Genomic DNA, 7,569 nt, shown 5'->3' with positions numbered 1-7,569 from the left:
TAGAACACCACCGGATGTCTGAATGGGAGAGTGCCATTATCCTTTGAGACCACTTCAGATTTTGATCATTCTTGAAGACTGATTGAGGAAGGTGCGAAATAAACCACCTAGACAATAGAGGTATGCAACACATGAGAGTCCCTTGCCTCTTCATAGTACGAGTGTGAAGGGAATGCAAAATATCTCCAAGCAAGGTAGGCACAGGGTTATGAGTGAGGAATATCTTAATAGCATTCACATCTATGAATTGGTCCGGATTAGGGAATAGCACCAAACCATAGATCAGCAATGCTAGAACATCTTCAAAAGCATGGACATTCATAACTTTTAGGAATTCTCGGGCCTTACTTATCAGAAATTTGGCCAGTAAACCTTTCATTCCACTCCTTGTTACCCAATTAGCTTCAATGTCGGACTTTGTCCTGTGTAAAGCTGCGGCAACTTCTTCAGATTTTGGCATCTTTTCCAGACCACTGAAAGGTATTTGATCCAGGATAGGTATCCCAAGCAGCTGGGAGAATTCTTCTAATGTGGGTACCAACTGATAATCTGGGAAAGTGAAGCAATGATGTTTAGGATCGAAGAACTGGAATAGGACTCTCATCATATCTTCCTTGAAACCAGTGGTAACTAAGTTGAGAAGATGACCATGTTTCTTGTTGAACTGAGCATGATCGGGGAGTTCTGACACCAAATCCTTGAGTTGAGGAGAGATTGCTACAAGATTGATCCGGATAGTCTTCCTGGAAGCCATAACCTGTTCAACAGAGCAAAGCTAAATCCCTAAGTCCTTGAAATGGTTAGTATGATGATGCTATGATGTCATGATGTTATGCAAGCGCAAGCATGTCACACAACAATTACTCCTAGGTTTTAAGGCTTGCATGAGTTCCATAGGTAAGTACCCTCCCCACTGAAGTTTGGTTGGTTCAACCTGTCCTAGAATAGTAACCGGGTTCTAGAAGGATCTCAGATCATCGACCTTTCTTTAGGTCCACTTCAGTGCAACACCAAGTGGTTGACCGAAGCTTTCCTAAAGTCCAATCTCAAAGAGTGTAGTATCGAGTATCAACCAACCTCAGTCGGAACCGAAGTCAGTTATCTCACTACTTTCTAATGGCTAGGATGAGTCAATTAGGGTTCTAAAGGTCTGGTTAATGCTTTGATGACACCACGCAGAAGCCAAATTTTTCCTCAAGTAACATGAGGAACATCAGGACAACCAAAGTGTCGCATTAACCGTAGCTATCATTTTAACCATTCCAGTATACGCCGGATAGTCGCGATGATCTATTGCTACTTACCTAAGGTACACTAGATCCGGGTGTAGGATCTTTCACTCAAAGCCCCCTTAAAAGAAGGAACAATAAACATAAATGATTTTTTTTTTTTTTTTAAGATGGACCTCTCTTTCTGAGTCCCCAACAGAGTCGCCAGTTCTGTCATACGGTGAACTGGACTTTTATTGGATTTGTAATCGCAATGTCGCGGTTAGCAAGAGTCGCCACCGACTTTTCTTTTATCCCATAAGGAAAGGTGGAAAAGAACAGGAAAGACCTTAATTTTAAATCCTTAGGTTCGGGAGGTACTTTATACAAAGGGAAGGGGTAAGCACCCTTTGTATTCATGGTTATCCATGGGCTCTTAATTGCTCAATCATTTATGTTTTTTTTTAGTTTGAAAAAGGTGGTTGAAAAGTGTATAAAAAGGTTCTGAAAACGAGAATTTAACCTTGTAATGATTCTTGCATGAATGTATACAAAGTGGTTATCTCGTATAGTTTTTTGAAAGTAGTTTAGAAAAATATAACTCGGCAATGATCCTAGTACGGATGTATGCTAAGTGGTGATTTTCTAAAAAGGATGTTTGAAAGGTGTGAGGTGTGAAAAGCATTTTTTGTTATGAATGAGCAATTAAGGTTATACCTGTCCGAGGTCTTTCCGGGCATTTCCCATCCTTATGAGGGTAAAACTGTCCTTACTATTGAGAAGTAAGTAGTTTTATCCTGGGGATGTAGAAGGGTCATCGTAGGGTCATCGATAGGTCATTGAAGGCAACAGTTGTGAGGATATCTTAGCATTCAAAGGGACGATCATCATTTAACCGTAGGCTACACCGAAGGGTCATCGAGGGACAAAATCGTATTTTCGAAGGCAACATCCGAGGGACTATGATGATTTAACCGAAAGGTCTTTGCTAAGGATATCCCCATATTCGCGGGACATGACCGTAATATCGAAATTGTGGGGTAATAAAGAGAGGTCCGATATCATTTATTTAAAGTCCATGTTTTAAGTTCATTAGGTAATTATGGTGATACCGCATTAAATCGATACATTAAAATCAACACATTAAGGATCACTACATTAAAATTAATTAGGCAATCAATATGAATCTTCACATTAAAGTGAAACAATTTAGAATCCATCTCCATGAAAGCTTCCCATGCATAAAGCGGAGTACCTAGCCGGCTATTTCTTCGGAAGTATGCTAGCCTTTACACCATGAACACACGGATTAAAGCATCGGGATAAAATATAATTGGAAATTGCACCATAAGATAAATATAACAGCCAGGAATTTAAGCCAAATAATGCAGGATTATCATCAGGTAAACATGAAATGGGCAGCAAAAGGGCAAAGCAGCCCCTGGCCTGGTCGCCTCTGCTTCGCCTAGCGAAGGCTCAGCGAAGGCTCGCTGCGGGCTCGCCTAGCGAGGAGCTAGCGAGCGGCCACGGGTTTGAAATTTGAGAACATTAGGACCTCAACCTGCAGCATGGCTTATGGCATCCAACACATAATTATATGGTTCAATTTCACAATATTCAAGCACCTTTAAATTCTCATGCAAAACTTCAAAATGTTTATGAATTCAATTATAATACCCTCCACAAATTAAGAACATGAAGTGGTACCATATGCCAAGTGAGAGTACAAAACGATATCACATGCAAATTAAGACACTAAAGTGGTACCACATGCAAAATAAGGACACAAAGTGATAATCATATGCCAATTAAGAAACTAAAGCGATAATAGTGAGGCAAACCTGTTTGCAAATCGAGTTGCAACCTTGGATTGGCGAGCCGGATTGAGTTGGGCGACGGTAGCTTCGGAGCGAGTAAGCGGCCTTCAGGGTTTCCGCCTTCTAAACTCTTTGGACCAGTAGGGTTTCGGTGCTAGGGTTTTCTCGGGATCTCTGTGTGAGTGTCTCCGGGTGAGTGAGTCCGTCTCTGTGTGTGTTCTTTTTCGTGGCAGTGGAGCATGTATTTATAGTAGTGGTAATGGTGACCTAATGGGCTTAAAATGAGGTCCAAAAATCTCAAACTTTCGCAAACTTCGCTAGGCGAAGGAATTGCTCGCCTAGCGAGCAAACTAGGTCTGGGCTTTTTCCTGGATCCAATGCTTCGCTGGGCGAGTGGCATGATGCAATGTTCGCTAGGCGAAGGAGCTGCTCGCCTAGCGAGCCAGCTGTTTTGGGCCGCCTGTGGATTGGGCCTGTTGTGAGTGGGCTTTTGTCCATTTGATACCAGTGCCTTGCAGAACAAGTCAGAGGGTCTTGGAAAATGGTTGGTAATGCCAACGGGCAAATTTTGGGGTATGACAGACCTTAAATAGGGGCATCTGTAAGACCCTAATTTTGACCCTAAGATCCCTCATGGCATCATATCATTGCACATTGCATTTGCCTCAAGGATCATAGCATCTTGGCTCCTTACCCTAGGGTGGGACTTGTGTGAGTTGGTCTGAGACCACCAAGCATGCTTGAATTGTATATTATTGCTTTTCTTATTTTGTCTACTAACAAAAAGCACAAAAATATGTCACTAACTTGTTTTGTTTTGTAGCTCGAGCAATCATAAGATCTGAGGCTCCTAGGAGGCCCCTATGCTCATTGATATGGCCAGGTGAAGTTGAAAGCAAGCATGACAATGGTTCACAAGGATCTCATTCATCATACATGCTTCCCAAGTATCTCAATTTGTCAATTTGATCAAAGCAAACCAAGGGGCTTGAGGATTTCTTCCCAAGGAAACCCTAATTCATATGTGCATCAACTGTGCCTTGCTCATGAAGCAACCTCAACCCATGATCAAATACAATCAAGGGAAGTTCTTTCATTCATCATTTCATGCATATTTGATCTTATTTGAGTGTCCTCAATCATCAATTCATCAAGGTTTGAGGTATGGACTTGAGAAGTTGATCAATCAATTCATCTGACTATTTTGAAATCCACTGAGATCTAACTTTTGATGTGTTTGTCAAATAATGATGACCCCAAGAGCAAAAATGTTCTTAAGAACCATATGAACAACTTTCATGTTAATCAAAAACTTATTTGAAGCTTGGAAGGTCATCATCCATTTCAAAACATTATAGGTCATTTTGACTGAAACCCTAATTTTGGGTCAACTTCCCAAGGACCTAACTCACTCATTTTTCATGATTTTGAGGTGGGATCAAATGCATTGGAAATTTTAAGATGTCTACTTCATTTGTTATGTTGAACAAAGTTTCATAATTGATAACACTGAAATTCACCGTATTTTCGACTCCGATTTCGCATGCATTTTAGTAGTTTTGTTGTCATTTTGTTGTGTTATTACTATGTTTTTCTTTGTTTTCAGGTTTTTACTTTAATCGAAGTCCCGATCGAGAAAAGGAGTGAAAAAGAGCCAAAAACCCTAAAATTCAGCATTTTGTACTCATGGCTTCCACCATGGCTGGCGCCATAGACCTTGCCATGACGTGTCCAAGCTCAACCTCCCTCAACTTCCACGTTCCCCACTACTTCCACTAAGGCGCCTCAGATTGGCCTTGTGGCGGGCGCCATGGCCTTGTGGCGGACGCCACAAGAGGAAAAGTTTTCCCTCCCATTTTCAAGTTGAAGGGCATCCTTGTCATTTCCATCTTTTTACTTGCTTATAAATAGAAACTCGAAATCACTTTTTCAATCATCCAAACTTAGAACAGAGTGTCGCAACCCGAAAAAAAACAGAGGTGCGAAAAAACAACCGGCGAGAGAGAAATGACAGAAGAGTCGCCACCGTGCGTTATTTATCCCAAAGGAGGGAAAGGAAACGCTCGAAGTAAACCTGGAGAAAGGAAAGGAAAAGACAAGGTCTCGCAACCAGATCTTGGGTTCGGGAGTCGATTATGCGAAGGGAAGGTATTAGCACCCCTACGCATCCGTAGTACTCTACGGGATCCACTCTTGTTGTTTCTTGTCTAAAGGGTGTATGTTTATCTAATGTACTATTTACTAAAAGGGAAAAGGGAAAAGTGACTCGCACGGATGTCGCATCCACTGCATACGTATCTCATCTGATTATGAGAATCAGAGTCTTCGTAGCTCGGCTACCTAAGGGTTAAGGATAAGTGTGCTCGCTAAGACATCGCGTCTTATGCCTACGTATCTCATCGGGAATGAGAATCAGAGCAAAACGTAGTTCAGCTAACTACGGGAACAAAAGTCTCGATTGCAACTAGGGCAAGAGAAAGGGAAGGTCTCGATCGCAACGAGGGCGAGAGAAAGGATCGCAACAAGGGCGAAAGCAAACAAGGATTAGTTGTTAGTCGTTAGTCAAACTCGGCAAGACATCGCATCTTGTGCCTACGTATCTCATCTGAACATGAGAATCAGAGTTGCCGTAGTTCGGCTACACGCACGCCAAACAAACAAACAACAAGCAGGCAAACACGGAGCCTGAATGCCAATCACTGGACTTACATCAGCATCCGAACCAAAACACACACAAAAAGGCAAACGTGGAGCCCGAACGCCAATCACTGGACTTACATCGGCATCCGAACCAAAACACACGCACATTGGAACCCGAATGCCACTCGATGGACTTACATCAGCTTCCAAGCACACAACAACCAAACAAGTTAATAGGGAGTCGGGAACTCGAGCCTATAACTGTCAAGCACACACACAAAAAGAAAGAAAAGGGTGCCCGGAGAGATCTCGTACGACCTCCTGCCTACGTACCTCATCTGGTATGAGGATCAGAGCGACGTAGTTCCCCTTCATAGGGGAAAGGAAGAACATACGAACTAATAGGGAGTCTGGAACTCGGACCTAATAGCTGTCAAGCAAAACACACACAAAAAGAAAAAGGGTGCCCGGAGAGATCTCGCACGATCTCCTGCCTACGTACCTCATCTGGTATGAGAATCAGGGCGACGTAGTTCCCCTACATAGGGATTGCCATCTGAACATGGACTTAGAAAGGAGGACACCAGTTGTGTCAAAGGAGAGTGGGCAATGTGTTCACGTCCTAGCAGTAGGTGTCGCAGCTCGCTGAATCGAGTCTTAGGCAGTTACCTCCTTGCAATAGAACGGACTACATGCCACAAGATCGGAGACGCTCGGAAAGGTCTAGAAGTGGGGAAGCTCTGCCCTAAAGTTGTCATGCAATATGTACTTAAGTGTTAGGATTTACAAATGGGAATATCTACCTAATGTTAACATGCAAAGGAATATGGGAATCCTACCTATGTTATCATACAAAAGGATATGGGAATCCTACCTATGTTATCATACAAAGGGTTCTATCTAATGGGTGCTACCTAATCGGAACAAGAATCGACGAATGGAGCAAGGAGAAGTGTTAGGGATAAAGGTAGATGGCGATGCATGAAGCAATCGACTTACAAGGTTGATGGCGATGCATAAAGCAATCGGCTTACAAGGTTGATGGCGATGCATAAAGCAATCGACTTACAAAAGGGTGGATGAATACGTGCTGGTTCTGTTAGGTTTTGAAAAAAAATGATTACTCGACGTTGGATCGAGGTTTTGATCTTGTTTTGAAATGGTTATCGAATGTTCACTTTAATTCTTGTATTAACAGATGAATAAAGAATGAAAGAATAAATATTATACATTGCATGGGAGAGGGGTACATTTTGTCAAATGGGGATTGTTCATGGCAAACAAACAATAATAATACATGCCTCATACACCATACAAGTAGGCCACAGTTAATCAAACAAGTAAGGTATAAACAAATATATAATCGAATCAAATACTCAAAGAATGAAATAATGAAGCATTAAACAATGTATGAGTGTAAGTGCAAGGGAACCGACTCATTGTAGGAAAGCCCAAGAGTAAGCTATGTGAGGTTGATGGCGATGCTTATGAAGCAATCGACTTACAAGGGTGTAAAAAATGGGCTCGATATTAAATCGAGAAAAGTATGATTTTTATAGTTTGAAAAAATGGTTTTTTTGAACTAAATTCAAATATAATAACTATGCATTATTAACAAATGAAATTATAATAAACATAAAAAAAAAGATATTAACAAAATACTAAAAGAATAAAAAATGCTAAAGGAAAATACAATCAAACAAAAAGCAAAAAGTGTCACACATGCGTATTGAACCCTCCCCACCTAATATTATGCAACTGCCATCTCTCCACTAGGCCACTCAACAATATTTGCTACTGAGATACTATCATAAATATATGAACTGGAATAAAAGTTTAAAATAAAAACAAAATAAATATTTCCATGGTTTTTTTTTAATATTATTTCTGTAAAAAAACAAATT

This window comes from Lathyrus oleraceus, chromosome 7 (assembly GCF_024323335.1).
Source record: "Lathyrus oleraceus cultivar Zhongwan6 chromosome 7, CAAS_Psat_ZW6_1.0, whole genome shotgun sequence".
Classification (NCBI taxonomy): domain Eukaryota; kingdom Viridiplantae; phylum Streptophyta; class Magnoliopsida; order Fabales; family Fabaceae; genus Lathyrus; species Lathyrus oleraceus.
Note: the sequence above shows the minus strand (reverse complement) of the source record.